At 38.6% G+C, this 21,306-nt stretch overlaps 1 long non-coding RNA gene across 1 annotated transcript in view; it reads right to left on the bottom strand.

Moving 5' to 3' along the window:
- Positions 1 to 1,215: 1,215 nt before the first annotated feature.
- LOC140621584 (uncharacterized) overlaps positions 1,216 to 21,306 on the bottom strand; it is a 41,707-nt gene continuing 21,616 nt past the window's right edge. Inside the window, exons 2-3 of the long non-coding RNA XR_012021347.1 lie at positions 3,492 to 3,591; positions 1,216 to 1,407 (exon numbers count right to left, since the gene is read on the bottom strand). This is a non-coding gene — a long non-coding RNA (uncharacterized lncRNA). The remainder of the gene's footprint in view (positions 1,408 to 3,491; positions 3,592 to 21,306) is intronic.

Below are 21,306 nucleotides of genomic sequence, written 5' to 3'. Positions count from 1 at the left end.
AGGTCCACTTGTGTATTTCGAACTTTTTTTTTGCTACAACCCCCAATAAGCAATATAATCCACATTACCACGTAATTATACACACACACACACACACACACACCACTGAAATAAAAATTTCACAAAACAATACTTAACTTTCTGCCTGTGAGTCACTCCGATCTATTCTTTTTTAAAAAAATACTGTATAAAACTCATTAAATTGTTTTCATGACTTAGTGTAGGATTGAAACTGGCAATTTGAAAAATACCACGTAGGGGGCTTGATGAAGGATCTGTCCAATTGGTGGTAAGCAAGTAGTAGCACAATGGAGGAAGGAGTGAAAAGGATGGGAGAAGTTTTTTCATCAAACAGAAGAGGTCAAGTCAATCCAGCACATCAGGTGAACTTCTAAATGTATAGGGGTCTCAGACCACATTTTCCTGAATTTACCTGTCTCATAGATTATGATTTGTTCCAGCCAAATTTCTTCTGAAATGGACCTTGTGGAAAAAAATACTATTTGAAATCCAAAATAATCTTAATAATAGTATACTTAAGTTCCATCTAAAATTATATATTATGGGCAGCTCAGGTGGCTCAGTGGTTTGGCGCCGCCTTCAGCCCAGGGCCTGATCCTGGAGACCTGGGATTAAGTCCTGCATCAGGCTCCCTGCATGGAGCCTGCTTCTCCCTCTGCCTGTGTCTCTGCCTCTCTCTCTCTCTCTCTCTCTCTCTCTCTCTCTGTGTTTCTCATGAATGAATAAATAAATAAAATCTTTAAAAAATAAAATAGAATAATATATTAATAGAACTTAGCCAATTCAAAGCTATATTTTTGCATTCAGAGTTCCCAGATTTAGTAGCCTCTAAAATACGAAACATGTATTGAGCTAGCCTATATGCATAAATAATATGATACACGCCTCCAAATGTGAAATTGGGGGAACTACACATTATCTGGGCCTACCTTAGTGATGTTGACACCTTTTTCCGCTGCCTTGAAGGGATGTGGGTGGGTGAGAACTGACACCAGCATAATAATCCAGAGGCGTCTTGTAGTAAAATGAAAACAAGCAGTGAAATTGCCATTGTGGGAAAAATTTAATTACCAGGGAAGTCATTTTTGCTTCAGAAATGACTAGGATTAAAAAAATATATAATTTAAAATGCCAAACAATATGCAGTCAAGTAAACCAAAATATCCTACCTGTAGGAAAACAAGTGAGGGCAGCTTGGTGGGCTCCTCCAGCTGCCACTGAGTGAATGACCCATTGATGTACATATCAGGTGCACCTTTTACTGAGTTTTATTTCCAACATAATTGTGGTTTACAAAGCAGAGAGTATCTCTCCATTAACCAGTTTTGTCAAGAATGAAAAGATAGGGAGAAAAGCCAGAACTTGCAGGCCCTTCCAAAGTGGAAGCTGCCAAGAGAAAATGGAGAGTTGGGGTTGGCCACTTGTGGTATTATCTTTGCTGAGCTAGGTGTACTCTGTTTACAGCTCCTTTCTCCCACCCTGCACGTCCTCTAGGGACGTGGCTCCAGAGAGCCATGCACCACCGAAGAGCCAGCATGAAGGGTCAGATGGCTCCAGAGAGGGTCCAAGTAGCCCTCAGAGATTCACTGAAATCTGCCTCCTTGGTCTGATTGCCTGGACAGCAAGGGATCTGGGTGCCCACTCTAATGGGGCTGGACGCACGGCAGGGATTGAGGGCTGCTTCAGACTCAGAGTGGGGGCTGACAATGTGGTCTCGGGCACTGAGGTGTCACACGGGCTGAGGACGGCAAGAACAATGGAGAGGGAATGATAGGGAAACCTCTATAGGCAGTTCTGCGGGCACTCTCAGCTGTCACCATCCTCTCACCACCTCACAAGAGCCCTTCTCACACCTGACTGTGCACAAGGATCCCATTGGCATCTGGTTAAAATGCAGATTCTGAAGGGGCAGGTCTGGGATGGGGCCGGACTTGTCACCATCAAGCTCCTTGGAGACACTGATAACAAGGCCCTGTGGAAGTTTTTGTTTTGTTCCGTTTTTTTTTTTTTTTTTTTTTTTTTTTCAGACAGAGAGAGAGAGAGAGAGAGAGAGAGAGATGTGAGCTGAGGGTAGAGGCGGAGGGAAAAAGAAAGAGAGAGGAAAAAAATCTTAAGCATGCTCCCCACTGAGCACAGAGCCCCAGGGTGCACGGTCAGATCCCATGACCCTGAGATCATGACCTGAGCCGAAATCAAGAGTCTGACACTTAACCCACTGAACCACCCAGGCACCCAGGTCCCTTACAAGTTTGTAAACTCCTCTGAGGTGCCTGGCATTGCCTATTGCTTAAATCCCAATGTTACAAGTTCTATCCTCCCTGATCCCCGCTCCGTGTTTCTCTTCAGAACTTAGAAGCAGAACAATTCCTTAGCTGTAACTATATTCCTTATCACACACGTACGCACACCATGTCCTCTTTATGTCACCATAATTAAATAAGGAACATAATTCAAAATAGGACTTAGACACCTCAGTCTTCCTTACTCCATACCAAAGGCCTGGCTTATGATGATAGGAATCAGACCAGCATACAGCAGTTGGAGGGAAAGAGAGGAAAGGATTAACATTGATTTGTGTCCACCATGGGGCAGATACTTACTAGGCTAGGGAGTGCACACCATGGCTAAAAGCTTGCTGAATTCATGTATTCCAAGTCCTAGACTGAGTACTTTTCTCACATTCCCTCATTTACTTCTCACAACCAATCCACGTGTTTGACACTTATTAAAACCTCCAGGGGTGCCTGGTGGCTCAGCAGGTTAAGTGTACCACTGCTGATTTCAGCTCAGGTCATGATCCCAGGGTTGTGAGATTGAGCCCTGTGTATCAGGCTCTGAATTCAACGGGGAGTCCACTTGGGATTCTCTCCCTCTACTCCCCATACCTTCTCTCTCTCTCTTTCTCTCTCTTTCTCTCTCTCTTTCTCTCTCTCTTTCTCTCTCTCTACCTCTCTCCAAGAAAAAAAAAGAAAAATCCGTCTTACAAAAGAGAAATGTAAGTCTCTGAAGGGTTAAGCAGTTGCCCAAGGTGATGGGGATTCAAAATAGGCAAGGTGTGATCCCACCCAAGGAACAATCCAGGAAAGTATTAATTGCTAGTAGAGGTTGCTGTTTTTTTTTTTTTTTAATTTGTGAAAACAATTCATAGGTGGCAAAATATGCTTTCAAAACTGCCCCAAACCAAGAGGCTTTAACCCTTGCTACAAATAAGCAGTACCTTGGGGCCTTTAAAAATAATAATCTCCCTACCTGGAGATTCACTCTCAACCAAGCCAGCCCCAATTCCTGGGGGCAGGGCCCAGGCAGTGGCATTCTCTACAAGTTCCCCAGGGGATCTTAATGGGCAGCCATACATATGAAAATATATATTTTTAAGATTTTAACACGAGTCCTCCATGACAGCAAACTGTAAAAGGGGGAGATAAGGCAGGTGAGTCCCTGTCATCATGAAGGAGGTGAAGATCACATACCTGTATAATGTAGTTTCGCTGCACCTCACTGTCATGGCTCTACGTGGGCTGGTGGTAACCGAGGAAAAGGGCCTGTGGGAGGTGGCTACTGAGCTGAACTCTGAAAGAATTAAAGAATAGAGCATGAAACAGATGACAATGCCAGAGTTTGATGAACCCTGTGCATGTGTCCCTTTGTGCTGCTGCCTATACTGCAGAAGAATCTGGTGCGCATAGCCTTAACACTGAGTCCCCATTAAGTTCAATGCTGTGCTATGTTTCTCAGCACTTCTCCCTCTCCAGGAGTGGGTGGGCTTTGTTGATATCAAATCTGGGGGGAAAATGTTTTCTTTTCCAAGACTTCACTTAATATGTTAGATAGGGTTCAACTTCAAGACTCAGGAATAGCTCTGTTTGGACTTCCGCCATTATGTCACTGTTTCACTGGAAGACTGTGACTTCCATCAGCACTGGACACGAACAGGTGTGAATGATACTTGTCCAGGCAACTGCCTGCAAATGGAAATTAGCTGGAGTGTGTGTTTAGTCTGAAGGTGTGTGTATGTGCGTGTGTGTGTGTGTGTGTGTGTGTGTCATGAGGAGTGGATTGTAAAAGATAACCCCCCAGGGCAATGTTAATGGCCAAAGAAGTTGATGCATACAAATCAACAGACTTAATGATGATTTAATAGAAACAACCAGTTGCCCTGTCAGGGGACTTCCCCACTGTTTTCTTTATGGAGAAACTTCCATAGTATGAGGGGTAGATTGCAAGAAAGGGTTTTAAAACTTATTTTTAGGGAGGCCTGGGTGGCTCAGTAGTTGAGCGTCTGTCTGCCTTTGGCTCGGATGTGACCCGGGGTCCTGGGATCGAGTCCCACATCGGGCTCCCTGCAGCGAGCCTGCTTCTCCTTCTGCCTTTGTCTCTGTGTCATGAATAAATAAGTAAAATCTTTAACATAAATAAATACAAAAAAATAAAAATTACTTTTATTTTAAGAAATTAGTACAGAGATTCTATTTGCTTTATAAAATTGTTGCCCTATAAAGAACAAAGTATCTTATCTACTGGTATACACATGTATATCCATATACACATTTTTTTCTGTCAATTGCTTCATTATGAGATTAAATGAAGCACTGATATAATACCAGAAATAGGATGGGATGTATACAAAATTTATTTACTCTTTGTCCTTAACATCTAACCCTCAGGGAAGGGAGTCCCAGGATGCAAAGACCTGAGAAGCAGTGCCTGTGGTGTGAATGAGGGCAGCAGGAAGGCTAGGGTGGCTGGTGGCAGGAGAAGGGTCAGTGCCTCATGGCCACAGTAGAGATTTAGGTTTTTATTCAGTATGTGTTAAGAAGTCACACAAGGATTCTGTGAAAGGGAATGCAATGATCTGATTTATATTTTGAAGGGATTTCTCTGGCTGCCCTGAGGAGATTATAGAGGGTCAGGAGTAGAAGTAAAGGAAACAGGATGTTGTTGCAGGAAATCACAGGGATGAGGATGCCAGCTATTCAGGTGGTGAGAAATTATGGGGCAGGTTTTAAAGACTGAGAAAATCTAGGACTTCCTGAAGGATATAGTGATGGAGGAAAGTCAAGAATATGGGTTCAGGAAGGATGGCAATGGCGTGTCATCGAGATGTCTAGCACATATTCAAGAGGGAAAACTTTATGGGCTGCCAAATAGGTAAGTTTGGGGGTTAGAGGTAATGTCAAGGCTGGCAATATATGTTTTTGAGTTATCAGCATGCAGATAGTATTTAAAGTCAAGTAAGTGGATAAGGCACCAAGGGAGTGAGCAGGAAGAAAAGAGCCAACTGTGGGGCACCCGAAGTTCAGAAATCTGGATTACAAGAGGCATTGAGCAAAGAAAACTGAAAAGTTGTGGCCATTATACTATGAAAGAAAGGAGGAAAATCAGGAGTGTGGTGAAAGAAAGCTTTTAAACTTTCTTTTTAGAGCAGCATGACTCTTTCAAAAACTATTGCTAAATCTGGGTGTCTGGGTGGTACAGTTAAAGCATCTGACTCTTGGTTCTGGCTCAAGCCCTGATCTCAGGGTCATGAGATCAAGCCCCGTGTGGGACTCTGCACTCAGCAGCAGAGTCTGCTTAAGACTCTCTCTGCTCCTTCCCCCAGCACTCTCAATATCTCTAAAATAGGTAAACCTTTAAAAAGAAAAAAACAAAGAGCAAAAACACTATTGCTAAATCTAATCTTATAAGAAGCCAACAACAACATGACACTTCAAACCCTATTTAAAAAGGGAGTTTGGGAAATGCTGGATGTATGCCTGCAGGTAAGGAACCTTCCTAAACCCTGGACTTTGTGAAGGTCAACGGTACCACCACTAGGATAATTTGAGGTTCCTAACAAAAGCTTCATGTTGTCTATTTCTAACACTCCAGGACCCAGCTGAGAGCAAGGGATTGAGGAGGTACACTTTGGTAAACTCTGTGGGGGTCAGAAGAGATAAGGTGTGACTGGCAGGTACCATGGACTGAACATGTGTTTCTCTCCTCAAGTTCATATGTTGAACCCCTAATTGCTAATGTGATGGTATCTGGACATGGGTCTTTGGGAAGGAATTAGATCATGAGGTGAAGCCTTCCTGCTGAGATCAGTGCTGTTCTGATAAGAGATATGCTTCCATTCTCTCTCCACCCCATGAGGACAGAACCAATAGATGTTCCTCACCAGAAACAAAATCAGCCATAACCCAATCCCCAGACTTCTCAGGCTGCAGAACTGAGAGAAGGAAATTGATGTTGCATAAGCCACCCAGTCTATGGTATCATGTTATAACAGCCCAAACTGACTGAGGCAGCAGGGGATGGAGAAAACACCCCCAGACCCCTGCGGCAGTGCACATCATGGGAGTGTGCCGTGTAAGAGGTGAGGGGAGCAAACCCCTGCCCCACTCTTTGAGCTTTGCTTCTGAACTGCTCTTACATGATAGAGCCACAGTGCTGCCATGGGGAGTGAATACATTTCATCCAAAAGGTGGGCGTTTTCTCTTTCTTTTATGTTTTGTAATTTTTGTAATGTTTTATACTTTAGTAATTCTTCTTGACCTTGGATCTTCATCTCAGGAGACCACAGGGCCTTATTTGCCCTGATAATCCATTGATTTCACTCTCAGACACAGAGGCTGTGTCTCAGTCAGGAACCTATAGTTAATTACTTTTCAGACTCACCTCTACATATATTCAGAAAAAACTGAGACATTGACTTTGGATCCCACCAAGAAAAATGTTTTCCTTCTTTTAAAACTATTAGTTCTCCAAGAAATGACAATTTAAACAGAGGCATTGTTACGGTCCTAAGCCAGAGTTCTTCCTCCTGTTCCTTTCTCCCTTATATTAATGGGTATCTTCTTAGCGACATCCACACATTTTTTTCTAAAAAATTCACTCACTTAGCATATATTTTCCGAGTACCCGCTAGGAATCAGATGGGCACTAGAGCACAGTAAGAAACAAGACAGACATCTCTGCACTCATGAAATCTGCATTCTTCAGAAGGAGATATGTAAGGGGGAAAGGGCAAGGACAGTTGGAGAAAGCCTTTAATTATGGTTAGCATAAATGAGGTAATAAAGGTAATGTGAAGAGAGTACCTGTGCAGGGCATTTTACACAGAATGATCTGGGGCACACTCTGAAATGGTGACATCTGAACCAATGGGCATGCCTGAGGCAGCTCTACAAGTGACTTGAAGAAGGGCCCAAGGCAGAAGGAACAAGTAGACTGTCAGAAAGGTCAGCAGCCTGACCTATCCAAGGAACAGAAAGGAAACTATTGTGGATGAAGCTTACAGAAGAAGGGAGGGATGGAGAGAGAAAGAGAGAAAGAAAGCTGGCAAAGGACAGATCTTAGAAAACCATATAAAATATAGAAAGAAGGTCTGCTTTTATTCTAAGGGGGATGGAAGTCAAATGCTTATAAGGAGGATGGAGACTTGATCTAGTGTACCTTTTTCTTAATTAAACTTTTATATTTTGAGATAATTATAGATTCCCAGGTAGTTGTAAAAAATGAAACAAATCCCATGTACCTTTTTCACAGTTTCCTCTAGTGGTATAATACCTTGCAAAACTACAGTACAGTACCACTAAAATATTGACAGTGATAACAATCCACCCATCTTATTCAGATTTCTCACGTTTTATATGTACCTGTGTATTTAGCTCAATGACATTTTTAAAAGATTATTTATGTATTTGAGAGAGAGTAAGAGTGAGAGACTGAGAGAGAGAACAGAGGAAGAGAGAGCAGCAGACTCTCCTCAAAGCGGAGAGATCAACGGGAGGATCTTGATCCCAGGACCCTGAGATCAGGATCTGAGCCGAAGGTAAACACTTAACCCACTGAGCCACCCAAGCACCCCAAGTTCAATGACATTTTTAACAGACTTTTTTAGACCAGATTCAGATAAATATAAAAAAATAGAGCAGAAAGTACAGAATGTTCCCATGTGTCCCGTGAACCCACACACTCACACCTCTGCAACCATGAACCTCATGCAGAAGAGTCATGTATTTGTTATAATCCATGGGACCACATTGACACATCATAAAGTCCATGGTTCATATGAGGGTTCATTCTTGGTGTTGCATAATCTATGGGTCTTGACAAATGTATAATGACACATCTCCATCATCATAGTATCATACAGCGTAGTTTCACTGCCCTAAACATTTTCTGCGCTCTGCCAATAATCCCTCTTCCTTTCCAACCTCTGGCAACCTCTGATCCTTTCACTGTCTCCTCTTTGCAGTTTTTCAAAATGTCATAGAGTTGGAATCATACAATAAGTATCCATTTCTGATTGACTTCTTTCACTAGTAATATGCATTTAAGTTTCATCCATGTCATTTCATAGCTTGATAACTCATTTCTTTTTAGTGCTGAGTAATGTTCCATTGATTCTTTGTACCATAGCTTATTTAGCCACTCACCTACTGAAAAAAATATTGATTGTCTCCAAGTTTTGGCAATTGAATAAAGTGAATAAAGCTTCCATAAAAATCTGAGTGCATGTTTTTGTATTGACACAGTTTTCAACAGCTTTAGGTAATTGTGAAGGGTTGTGATTGCTGGATCATAAAAGTAAATTTCGTTTTGTAAAAAAAAAAAACCTGCCAAAATCTCTTCCAACCTGGCTGTATTCCACCACCAGAAGGAGTTAAGAGTTTCTGTTGCTCCATATCTTTGCAAGCATTTGGTGTTGTCAGTGTTCTGGATTTCAAACCATTTTAAGAGATGTGTAGTGGTATCTCATTGTTGTTTTAATTTGCATCTCCCTGATGACATATAATGTAGAACATCCTTTTCATATGCTTATTTCCCATCTGGATATCGTCTTAGGTGAGGTATCTAATGGTGTTTACACTATTTTTTAATTAGGTTGTTTGTTTTCTTGTTGTTGAGTTTTCAGAGTTCTTTCTACATTTTGGACAACGGTCCTTTAACAAATATGTCTTTCTCAAGACTTACTTTCTCCCAATCTGTGTCTTGTGTTCTCAAAAAGTCATTACCTTAGCAAAGGTCATTTAGATTTTCTTCTATATTATCTTCCAGGAATTTTACTGTGTTGCATTTTCAGTTTAGGTCTGTGATCCATTTTGAGTTAAATTTTATGAAGGGTATAAAGTCTATATCTAGAATCATCTACATTACTTTTTACATGTGGATGTCCAGTTGTTCTAGCACTATTTGTTGGAAACAAATATCTTCACTGTTTTGTCTTTGTTCCTTTGTGAAAGATTAATTGGCCATTATTTATGTGGGTCTACTTCTGGGTTCCATTCTCTTCTACTAATCTTTTGTCTCTTCTTTCACTGGTACCACACTGTCTTGATTACTGTAGCTTTATAATAAGTCTTGAAGTTGGGTAATGTCAGTACCCAAAATTTGTTCTTCTTCCATACTAGGTTGGCTATTCTGGGTCTTTTGCTTCTCCATATAAGCTTTAAAATCAGCTTGTTAATGTCCACAAAACAACTTGCTGGAATTGATTGTAATTGCATTGAATCTATAAACCAAATTGAAAAGAACTGATATCTTGATAACATTTAGTCTCCTTATGCATGAATATGGAATATCTTTCCATCTATTTAGCTTTTCTTTGATTTCTTTCATCAGAGTTCGCAGGTTTCTTCATATGGATCTTGTACATATTTTGGTAAGATTTATACCTAAGTATTTTTTTTCACTAATGTAAATGGTACTGCGATTTTAACTTCAAATAAATACAACTTAATTCATGGCAGGTATATAAGAAAGCAATTGCCTTTTGTATATTAATCTTGAACCCTGCAGCCTTACCATATCACTTATTTTTTCCAGATTTTTCATCAGTTCTTTCAGATTTTCTTTTTTTTTTCTTTCAGATTTTCTGCAGTTATGTCATCAGTTAAGAAAGTTTTATTTCTCCATTCTCAATCTGTATACCTTCTTTTTCCTTTTCTTGTCTTATTGTATTAGCAAGGATTTCCAGTGTAATGTTGAAAAGGGGTGATGAGAAGGGACATCATTGTCTTCCATCTGATTTTAGTGAGAATGCTTCAAGTTTCTCACAATTAAGTATGAGGCTGGCTATAAAATTTTTGTAGATATTCTTTATCAAGTTTGACATTTTCCTCTGTTTCTACTTTACTGACAGCTTTTATCATGAATGGGTATTGGACTTGTCAGATGCTTTTTCTGCAACTACTAATAGGATTATTCATTTTCCATTTTTAGCCTGTTGATGTGATAGATGATATGAACTGATTCTGAAATGTTGAATCAGCCTTGCATATCTGAGATAAATCCCATCTGGTTGTGGTGTATAATTCCTTTTATACATTGTTGGATTCAATTTGCAATTTTTGTATCTATGTTTACAAAATACATTGGTTTATCATTTGCCCATACAGTGTTTGGTTTTGATATTAGAATAATGCTGACCTCATAAAATGAGTAAGGATTATTTCTTCTGTTTCTATTCTTTGAAAGAGGTTATAGAAAATTGGTATAATTTCTTCCTTAAATATATGAATTTACCAATGTAAAATTCACCAATGTACCTACTTGGGCCTGGTGCTTTCTGTTTTGTAAATTATTAATTATTGACTCCATTCCTTTAATCGAGGCCTATTTTTGTTGATTTTTAAATCAGATTGCTCATTTTCTTATTGTTGAGTGTCAAGAGTTTTTTTGGATACTTTAGAAAATAGTCCTTTACTGTGAGTCTTTTGAAAATATTTTCTCCCTGGGGTGCCTGGGTGGCTCAGTGGTTGAGTATCTGCCTTTGGCTAAGGTCATGATCCTGGGTTCCTGGGATCGAGTCCCACAGTGGGCTCCCCGCAGGGAGCCTGCTTCTCCCTCTGCTACGTCTCTGCCTCTCTCTCTGTGTCTCTCATGAATAAATAAATAAAATCTTATAAAATATATTTTCTCTCAGCATGTGGTATGAGTTCTTTGGAATTTCACTGCATATGAAGGCTCAGGTATGATTAGCACTGTTAACATATAGGACAGTTCCATTACCACAGGATCCTTTGTAGTTGCTCTTTATAACCGCAACCACCACCCTCTTTTTCTCTCCAGTTTCCTCCTATGGCAATCACTAATTTGTTCTCTATTTCTATAATTTTGCAATTTAAACAATGCTTTATAAATGAAGTCATGAGGCATATAATCTTTGAGGTTTGGTTTGTTTCACTCATAAATGCAATAGCTGAGTAATATATTTTTAGATTTAAAAGAAACTGACAAACTCTTTGGTAAAATGGCTAGACCATTTTATACTCATACCAACAATGTATAAGTAATCCAGTTTCTCTAAATCTTTGCAAGAATCTGATGTCATTATTTTTAATTTATTTTTATAGATTGTAGTAGTAATTCATTGTGATTTTATTTTGCACTCTCCTAACAGCTAATGATGTTGAACATGTCTTCATATATTTAAAACCCATCCACATATCCTTTTCAATGAAATGTCTGTTCATAGATTTTGCTCATTTTCTAATTGGATTGTTTGGGAACTGTTGTAATTGTTGAGTTTTGAAGGGTTCTTTATATATCCTAGATGCAAAGTATTCGTCAGAGATGCAATTTGTATTTTCTCCTATTTTATACCTTGTCTTTTAACCCCCTTCACTAAGTTGTTGATAGAACAAAAGATTTTAATTTTGTTAAGTTCAAATTTACCAATTTTTTGTGTTCATGTCATATTCATTCATTTCTTTTTCAATTTAAATTCAATTAGCCAACATATAGAACATCATTTAGTTCAGATGTAGAGTTCAGTAATTCATCAGTTTCATATAATATCCAGTGCTCATTACATCACGCATCCTCCTTAATGCCCATCACCCAGTTAACCCATACCTCCACACACCTCTCCTCTAACAACCCTCATTTCTTTCCCATAGTTAAGAGTCTGGGTGGGACTCTTAACCCAGACTGGTGATTAATGGTGGGATGCCTGGGTGGCTCAGTGGTTGAGCATCCACCTTCAACTCAGGGCATGATCCTGGGATCTGGGGATTGAGTCCCACATCAGGCTTCCTGAAGGGAGCCTGCTTCTCCCTCGGTCTATGTCTCTGCCTCTCTTTGTGTGTCTCTCATGAATAAATAAAAATCCTTTAAAAAAAAGAGTCTCCCATGGTTTGTCTCTTTCTCTGATTTCTTCTCATTCCATTTTCCTTCCCTTCCCCTATGATTCTCTGAATTCTTTATTATATTCTTCATATGAGTAAAACCATATGATGATTGTCTTTCTCTGACTTATTTCACTCAACATAATACTCTCCAGTTCCATCCAAGTTGATGTAAACGGTAGGCATTCATGCTTTCTAATGACTGTATAATATTCCATTGTATTTATACCACATCTTCTCTATCCATTCACTTGTTGACAGACATCTCAGCCCTTTCCACAGTTTGGCTCTTGTGGACATTGCTGCTTTTATTATTAATATTATGAACATTGGGGTACAGGTTCCCCTTAGGATCATTACATCTGTATCTTTGGGGCAAATACCTAATAGTGCAATCGCTGAATCATAGAGTAGCTCTATTTCTAACTTCTTGAGGAACCTCCATACTGCTTTCCAGAGTGGCTGTGCCAGCTTGCACTCCCACCAACAGTGTATTCCCATCAAGTTTCCCCACTTTCCACTTCCTAGTCAACATTTGTTTCCTGACTTGTTAATTTTAGCCTTTCTGACTGGTGTGAGGTGGTATCTCATTGTGGTTTTGATTTGTATGATGCTGAGGGACATGGAGCATTTTTTCATGTGTCTGCTGGCCATTTGTGTGTCTTGTTTGGAGAAATGTCTGTTTATGACTTCTGTCCATTTATTGATTGGGTTATTTGTTTTTTGCTATTTGCCTCTTGAGTTTGAGAAGTTCTTTATAGATTTTGGATACTAGCCCTATATCTGATAAGATATTTCTTCTCCCATTCTGTAGGTTGTCTTCTGATTTTGTCAACTGTTTTCTTTGCTGTGCACAAGTTTTTTTTATTTTGATGAAGTCCCAATAGTTCATTTTTGCCTCTGTTTCCCTTGCCTTTGGAGATGTGTCTAGTAAGAAGTCACTGTGGCTGAGGTCAAAGAGGTTGCTTCCTATGTTCTTCTCTAGGATTTTGATGGATTCTCGTCTCACATTTAGATCTTTCACCCATTTTGAGTTCATCTTTGTGTATGGTGTAAAAAAAAAATGGTCCAGTTTCATTCTTTTACATGTGGCTGTCCAAATTTCCCAACGCCATTTGTTGAATAAACTGTCTTTTTTCCACTGAATATTCTTTTCCTTTGTCGAAGATTAATTGACCATAAAATTGAGGGTCCATTTCTGGGTTCTCTATTCTGTTCCATTGATATATGTGTCTGTTTTTGTGCCAGTACCACATTGTCTTGATTACAGCTTTGTAATATACCGTGAAGTCTGGCATTGTGATGCCACTGGCTTTGGTTTTCTTTTTGTAATTCCTCTGGCTATTCAGGGTCTTTTCTGGTTCTATACAAATTTTAGGATTTTTTTTTTTGTTCCAGCTCTGTGAAAAATGTTGATAGTATTTTGATAGTGATTGCATTAAATGTGTAGATTGCTCTGGGTGGCATAGATATTTTAAGAATATTTATTTTTCCAATTCATAAGCATGGAATTTATGTCCATTTCTTTGTGTCTTCCTCAAACTCCTTCACAAGTTTTCAGTAGTTTTTAGAGTAGAGATCCTTTCCTCTTTGGTTAGGTTTATACCTAGGTTTAAACCTAGGTATCTTATGGTTTTTGGTGCAACTGTAAATGGGATTGGTTCCTTAATATCTCTTTCATCTGTCTCATTGATAATGTATAGAAATGCAACTGATTTCTGTGCATTGATTTTATATCCTACTACATTGCTGAATTCCTGTAAGAGTTCTAGCAATTTTGAGGTGGAGTCTAAAGTATCATGTCATCTGCAAAGAGTGAAAGTTTCACTGCTTCTTTGCCAGTTTGAATATCTGTTATTTCGTTTGTTGTCTGAGTGCTGTGGCTAGGACTTCTAGTACTATGTTGAACAACAGTGATGATAGTGGACATCCCTGTCCTGTTCCTGACCTTATGGGGAAAGCTCTCAGTTTTTCCCCATTGAGAATGATATTTGCTGCAGGTTTTTTGTATATGCCTTTTATGATAACAGGGTATGTTCCCTCTATTCTTACACTGTGGAGTGTTTTAATCAAGAAAGGATACTGTATTTTGTTAAGTTCTTTTTTCTGCATCAATTAAGAGGATCATAAGGTTCTTGTCCTTTCTTTTGTTAATGTGATGTATCACATTGTTTCATTTGTGAATCTTGAATCACTTTTGCAGCCCAGGAATAAATCCCACTTGGTCATAGTGAATAGTCTTTTTATGTACTGTTAGATCCTATTGGCTAGTATCTTGGCGAGAATTTTTGCACCCATATTCATCAGGGTTATTAGGCTGTAACTCTTTTTGGTGGGATCATTGGTTTTGGGATCAAGGTAATGCTAGCCTCATAGAACAAGTTTGGAAGTTTTCCTCCTTTTCTATTTTTTGAAACAGCTTCAGAAGAATAAGTATTAATTCTTCTTTAAATATTTGGTAGAATTCTCCAGGGAAGCCATCCAGTCCTGGACTCTTGTTTGTTGGGAGATTTTTTTTTATTATTATTATTACTGCTTCAATTTCCTTGCTGGTTATGGGTCTGTTCAGGTTTTCTATTTCTTCCTGTTTCAGTTTTGGTAGTTTATAGGTTTCTAGGAATGCCACCATTTCTTCGAGATTGCCTAATCTGTTGGCATATAGTTGCTCACAATATGTTCTTAAAATCATTTGTATTTCCTCGGTGTTAGTCATGATGTCTCCTCTTTCATTCATGATTTTATTAATTGGGTCCTTTCTCATTTCTTTTTGATAAGTATGGCTAGGAGTTTGTTGATCTTATTAATTATTTAGATCCTAGTTTTGTTGATCTGCTCTACTGTTCTTTTGGTTTCTATTTCATTGATTTCTTCTCTAATCTTTATTATTTCTCATCTCCTGCTTGATTTGATTTAGCTGTTCTCTCTCCAGCTCCTTTAGGTGTATGGTTAGACTGTGCATTTGAGACTTCTTGTTTCTTGAGAAAGGCTTATATTTCCATATGCTTCCCTCTCAGAATCTCCTTTCCCACATTCCAAAAGTTTTTAGCAGTTGTGTTTTCATTTTCATTTGTTTCCATGATTTTTTTTAAATTCAATTTCCTGGTTGACACATTCATTCTTTAGTAGAATGCTCTTTAATATCCCAGTATTTGAGTTCCTTCCAAATTTTCCTCTTATGATGGAGTTCAAGTTTCAAACCATTGTGGTCTGAAAATATGCAGGGAATAATCCCAATCTTTTGGTACCAGTTGAGATCTGATTTGTGACCCAGTATGTCAGCTCTATTCTGGAGAATGTTCTATGTGCACTCAAGAAGAATGTGTATTCTGCTGCTTTAGCATGGAAAGCTCTGTAGGAGATACACACACACACACACACACACACACACACACACAGAGTATCATTCCAAGTTCCTGTTTCCTTATTGATCTTCTGCTTAGATGATCTGTCCATTTCTGTGAGTGAGGTGCTAAAGCCCCTTACTGTTATTGTATTACTATTATTATTATCAATGTGTTTCTTTAATTTTTTTATTAATTGGTTTATATAATTGGCTGCTCTCAAGTTAGGAGCATGCATATTTATAATTGCTAAATCTTCTTGTTGGATAGACCCTTTGAATATGATAAAGTGTCTCTCTGCATCCTTTACTAAAGTCTTTGGTTTAAAATCTAATTTGTCTGATATAAGGATGGCTACTCCAGCTTTCTTTTGAGTTCCACTAGCATGATAAATAGTTTGGGTCTAAAATGAGTCTCTTGTAGACACAATATGGATGGGTCTTGCTTTTTTATCCACTCTGATACCCCGTGTCTTTTAATTGGAACACTTAGCCCAATTACATTCCAAGTAATTTTTGAAAGATATGAATTTGGTGCCATTGTAGCAATTGTAAAGTCACTGTGTTTGTATATTATCTTGGTCTTTTCTTGTATATGTTATTTTTGGGCTCTCTCTTCATGTATGGGATCCCCTTTCATGTTTCTTGCAGGGCTGGTTAGGTGATCACAAATTTCTTAAGTTTCTGTTTGTCCTAGAAGCTCTTTATTTCTCCTTCCATTTTGAATGACAGTTTTGCTGGATAAAGTATTCTTGGATGAATGTTTTTTCTCATTTAGTACCCTGAATATATCATGCCAGTCCTTTCTGGCCTGCAGGTCTTTATGGATAGGTCTGCTGCCAGTCTAATGTTTCTACCCTTGTCAGTTAAGGATCTCTCACCCCAAGCTTCTTTCAGGATTTTCTCTTCATCTCTGAAATTTGCAAGTTTCACTCTTATATGTCAGGGTCTTGATATATTTTTATTTATTTTGAGTGTGTTTCTTTGTGACTCCTGGACTTTAATGCCCTTTTCCTTCCTCAGATTAGGGAAGTTCTCAGCTATGATTTGCTCAAAAAAAATCTTCTCTCTCTCTCTCTCATTCATCTTCCTCTGGGATCTCAGTTATTCTAATATTGTTTTACTTTATGGTATCACTGATTTCTCAAAACCTCCTCTCATGATGAAGTAGTTGTTTTTCACTGCCTTCCTCAGCTTCCTTACTTTCTATCATTTTGTGTTCTATGTCACTGACTCTTCATTTCATTTCATGTCATATTATTGGTGTTAAATAGGAAGAGTTCATCTACTTTGCCCATTTCTGCTTTTAATTAGTGTATTTAGACCACTTACATTTAAGGCACATCTTAAATCTACCATTTTCTAAATTTTGTTTCTTTGCTTATTCTATTTCTTATTCCTGTGTTTCTATCTTCTTGTCTTTCTGTGGAATAACTGGAATAATTTTTAGAATTTAGGTTATTTTTAATAGTATTTTTTAGTGTATCTCTTTATACAATTTAATGAGTTATTGTGATGTAGTTTAAATTTTTTAAAGGGTCACAGGCTGTTGTGTTTAGAATGGGTTTGAAAGTAAAAAAGTTAATGAAAAGATACCAGTGGAAATGCTATTGAGGTTATTATACCAGTTAGCAATGGTTACTTTAAGTATTGCTTCAGTTGGTTCAGGCTTCAGAAAAGTATATGCTTTTCTATCTGGGTGAAATATTATTTCTCACCTCTTTTACCTAAACTTTTTCTCATATTTTATTTTGTCACTTTCATCTGAAGTCTATTTACTCTTAAGATTGGATTTCTGTGTTGCCCCAATATTTGCCCATATAACCCCTAACACCTCCAATTATACATCTAACCACATGCATTTGTAATCACTTATTTACTTGTCTGTATTGTCTGTCTTCCTATTACACTATAAACTCCTCAAGATCAGAAACATATCTTTTCCTTTCTGGAAATTAACCCCTTGTAGAGTGTCTGGGACCTAGTAAGCCCCCAAAGCCTATCTACTGACTGAATCAATACATTTTATGGGATATATTTGAGGTCTTAAAAGGGAAAATTGTCTTCCAAAACATAGTCAGTTTATCCCCATAGATGTTATCAAAGTGTTTTAATACAGTATATAACCAATTTTAAATATTAATAATTTAAAACCACATTGTTTTAAACCACTACAAATGTTGCTTTTAGTAGATTCCATTAGAATTGGGCTATAAACAATAAAAGAAATATTAATTAGTATGTTTATTATACATAAAAGTACTTGGTGTTTTAATGCAGGATTTTTTTTAAATGCTGTTTCTGGTAGTTTCTGAATGGAAGTGAAACAGAATATTGCTACAGCAACTATTTAGAGCATCAAGTCATTATTTCAGCTCAGAGAGCACTATGGATTAATCACTTCAGCATCCAAAATGAGTTCTGGTTTTGATTTTCTTGAGGTTTCAAAGGTAACAAACCAAAACCTCCCATTTTTATGTTCCAAGGAAATATAGCTGAACCCACAACACTCACATAACACCAAAAAGTGCCTCAAAAAGCTTCTGCTGCTGAAACCTTTATGTGCAGATTGTAACCCAGAGGAAACATTTTTGGACAAGTGTGGATGAGGCCTTTCTGCACAGGATCCACTATTCAAAGTGCTGACACACAGGACGACTGTGTGGCATGGGAATCAGTATTCCAGGCTATGTTATTCTAAAAAATAATGTATGACTGCTTCCCAAGGAAAACAAACCATGGAGCCAGCCTGCCTTTATCTTTCTGTCAAATATATAATTGTATTAAAATTCTTTATGGATATGGCAATGGGATTTTCCCACAGTACAGTGACCTGCTGCTTTATCAATAATCTGGCCTCTGTTTTTGTTAGGTGAAATCTTAGGGTATATTGACTTCATCTGTAAAAATATGACAGGAACACTTGCAGTGAAATATAAACAATGACCTTCTTGGATTTTCCAAAGAATGATTTTCACAAGAACCACAAGATGGCATTGTCTGCTATGGGACTGTGTTCTGACACTCAGCAAGAACTGACAGCAGAAAATGGAGACAGAGTGGCTTCACATTCCTCATTTTATCTGGAAGATTTTGTCCTTCCCTTCTACATCAGCTTTGTTCACTGTGTGCTGTGTGGTTGTGGTGAATGTTGGGTTGTAAAGGAGGACAAGGGGTGGGAAATGAGTCTTGGGCAGCCTCCAGAAGAGCACTGAAAGTCTATAATGAAATAAAAAGCAAAGGAAGTTGGGGTGAGAACATAGAAACTCCCACCTGACACAGTGCTAGATTCAAAGACTCAGCTTGTACTTACAGATGGATATGGAGGATATTTAGATCTCATCCAGTTACTGTAGTTCAAGAGATTTAGATAATTGTTTACATTAATCATATCTAAAAGATTGTCTTCCCTCTGGTATCCCTCCATATGTACCTACACTGGCGACTCCACAGCTAAACTTCTATAGTGTGTGTAGGATGGAATACAATCTCTTGTCACTTATCTCTAGTCCCTGAGCATGAAGCCATTAATGTAAAGCAAAAGCAACACATTTATGGCAATGCCTGTACTGAGCCTTGAACTTTACAGAAATTTCTCATTTTAAGCCTAACCCTTCTTTGTAGGTATCCTAGATGAGGAAATTGAGGCTCAGAACAATTAAGAAACTAGTCCAAACTTCTAAAGTGGTGTCATATATAATTTAGTCTCAAATTAATCCAATCCTAATGCCCATGGGCTTTCCATTATACTAAACTATTTTCAAGCAGAAAGATATTATGCAACTAAGCAAACCTGAAACAAGTGTCACAGTGCTGTCTGTAGTCTTATTGTACCTAACTGTATCAGTAGTGTTGGACACAGGTGATCAGCACCCATATGGCAGACAAGATGCCTGTCCCACACTGCTATTCTTCAAGATCTCTTGTTACTACAACACATAAAGGGATGGCATATTTGTACTTGTCCCCTCAATGAACCAGAAATGTGACTCCACCTACCATCTCAATTTTATATCATGCATTATGAAGCGCTGTTTGTTAGTTTTCTGTGTGTCATGTGCACTCTCAGTGAGATACAAGAGATAGTTTGCAATTTAAGGACTTAGAACTTGGTGTAAAATGTATGTTTTTGAACAAAAATCTATCCATCAGAGTGAGCAATCCTAGATGCCAGACATGTGCCAGGAACTAAAGGCTCAAAGACTTATAAGATACAGTTCCTATGGAGTTCAGAGCCAGTGAGGGAGACAGACATGGAAAGAGATATAATTTCATCATAATTTGGTAAGTGTTGTAAAGGAGGTAGGAACTGGAAACTAAGAGAACACAGAGAAGGGCATTTACTCCATCTTGAGGACTCAGAAAAGATTTCTTAAAGGATATGATATGTCAGCTAGGCCTGAAAGGATGATATAGAGGCTACTGTTAAAATAGACCAAGTCTTAATCTTACCTCCTATTCTTCACTAGAAACCCACTTGACAGGGAAACCTTCACCAAGTTTTGGTTGAGTCTCAGATGCTGACTTGGGGGTACATGCTGGTTATTCTTCATTCTGTCCCCCAAATGATTTGCCCTATATTCACTGAGATACTAACTTCTGGAGGCCACATCATTAATGTAAAGTCACTAATGTAAAGCCATTAATATAAAATGTAAAATGGAACCCTTGGGCTTCAGTTGGGTGTTTGCCCAATGTGGAAACACCATCTGAAGATCTCATAGAAGGATAAGAGGGACTGAAGTATTTATAACTCACACCATTTCCAGATTTGTTGCAAATATGCTGGTCACCATATCATCCTATGACTATAGCTTCTGTTAAGGAACCTCTTCCTTAGCAGTTTTCTTTTTTTTTCTTTTTTTCTTTTTTTTTTTAATTTTATTTATTTATTTATTTATGATCGTCACAGAGAGAGAAAGAGAGAGAGGCAGAGACATAGGCAGAGGGAGAAGCAGGCTCCATGCACCGGGAGCCCGATGTGGGATTCGATCCCGGGTCTCCAGGATCGCACCCTGGGCCAAAGGCAGGCGCCAAACCTCTGCACCACCCAGGGATCCCCCTTAGCGGTTTTCAACTGGGATCATTTCCACCTTTGCCCTGCTGACTGGTGCTTCAACCCCCACTTGTTGGTTTCCTTAATCCTTTCCATGCCTCTCTAATCTTTCACTAAAAAAAAATATTTAAGATTCCCTTACAAGGGTACCGCCTGTTTTCTGAGGGACCCTGATTGAGAAAGGTAAGAGAGAAAGAAGAGCTTTCTTGCAGCTATACCATCTATAACATGTGGCCTCTAAGGTTCAGTGGGAGAGAAAGAGAGGAATGGAAGCTGCACCTGCTTTTAACAACTTGGGCCTACAAGTAACAAAGTCATTTCTGTTCATTATCCATTAGTGAGAACTGACTTCTGTCTAATGAACACAGGGACCCACGAGAGAGACTTATGGACAAGGTGACAGTTGAGCTTGGTCTCAAAGAATAAGAGGAAATAACAGCTGATAAAGAGAATGGATGAAGATGTTCCAGACAAAGAGAAGGACATGTTTAAAGGGAAGGCAGAAAGACAAGTATGGAGTTTTCAGAAGAGAGCACAACAATGCACAACAGTGCATTTTGACATAAGTTGAACTCTAGGAGGTCACCAGGGGGATGGCAAGAGGTGAAGCAGGACAGGAAGGCAGTGGCCATGTGATGAAGAGCTTTGTTTGCCACAGTTAGGATTTGGGGGTTTACTTCAAAGTTTATGAACAAACATTACAGGATTTCAAAGATGGCAGAAGTAACAAGAGAAACATTAAAAACAGTTATTCTCCTAGCATGAGAAGAACACCT

This window comes from Canis lupus, chromosome 1 (genome assembly GCF_048164855.1).
Source record: "Canis lupus baileyi chromosome 1, mCanLup2.hap1, whole genome shotgun sequence".
Taxonomy (NCBI): domain Eukaryota; kingdom Metazoa; phylum Chordata; class Mammalia; order Carnivora; family Canidae; genus Canis; species Canis lupus.
Note: the sequence above shows the minus strand (reverse complement) of the source record. Positions and strands in the feature narration are given on the sequence as shown.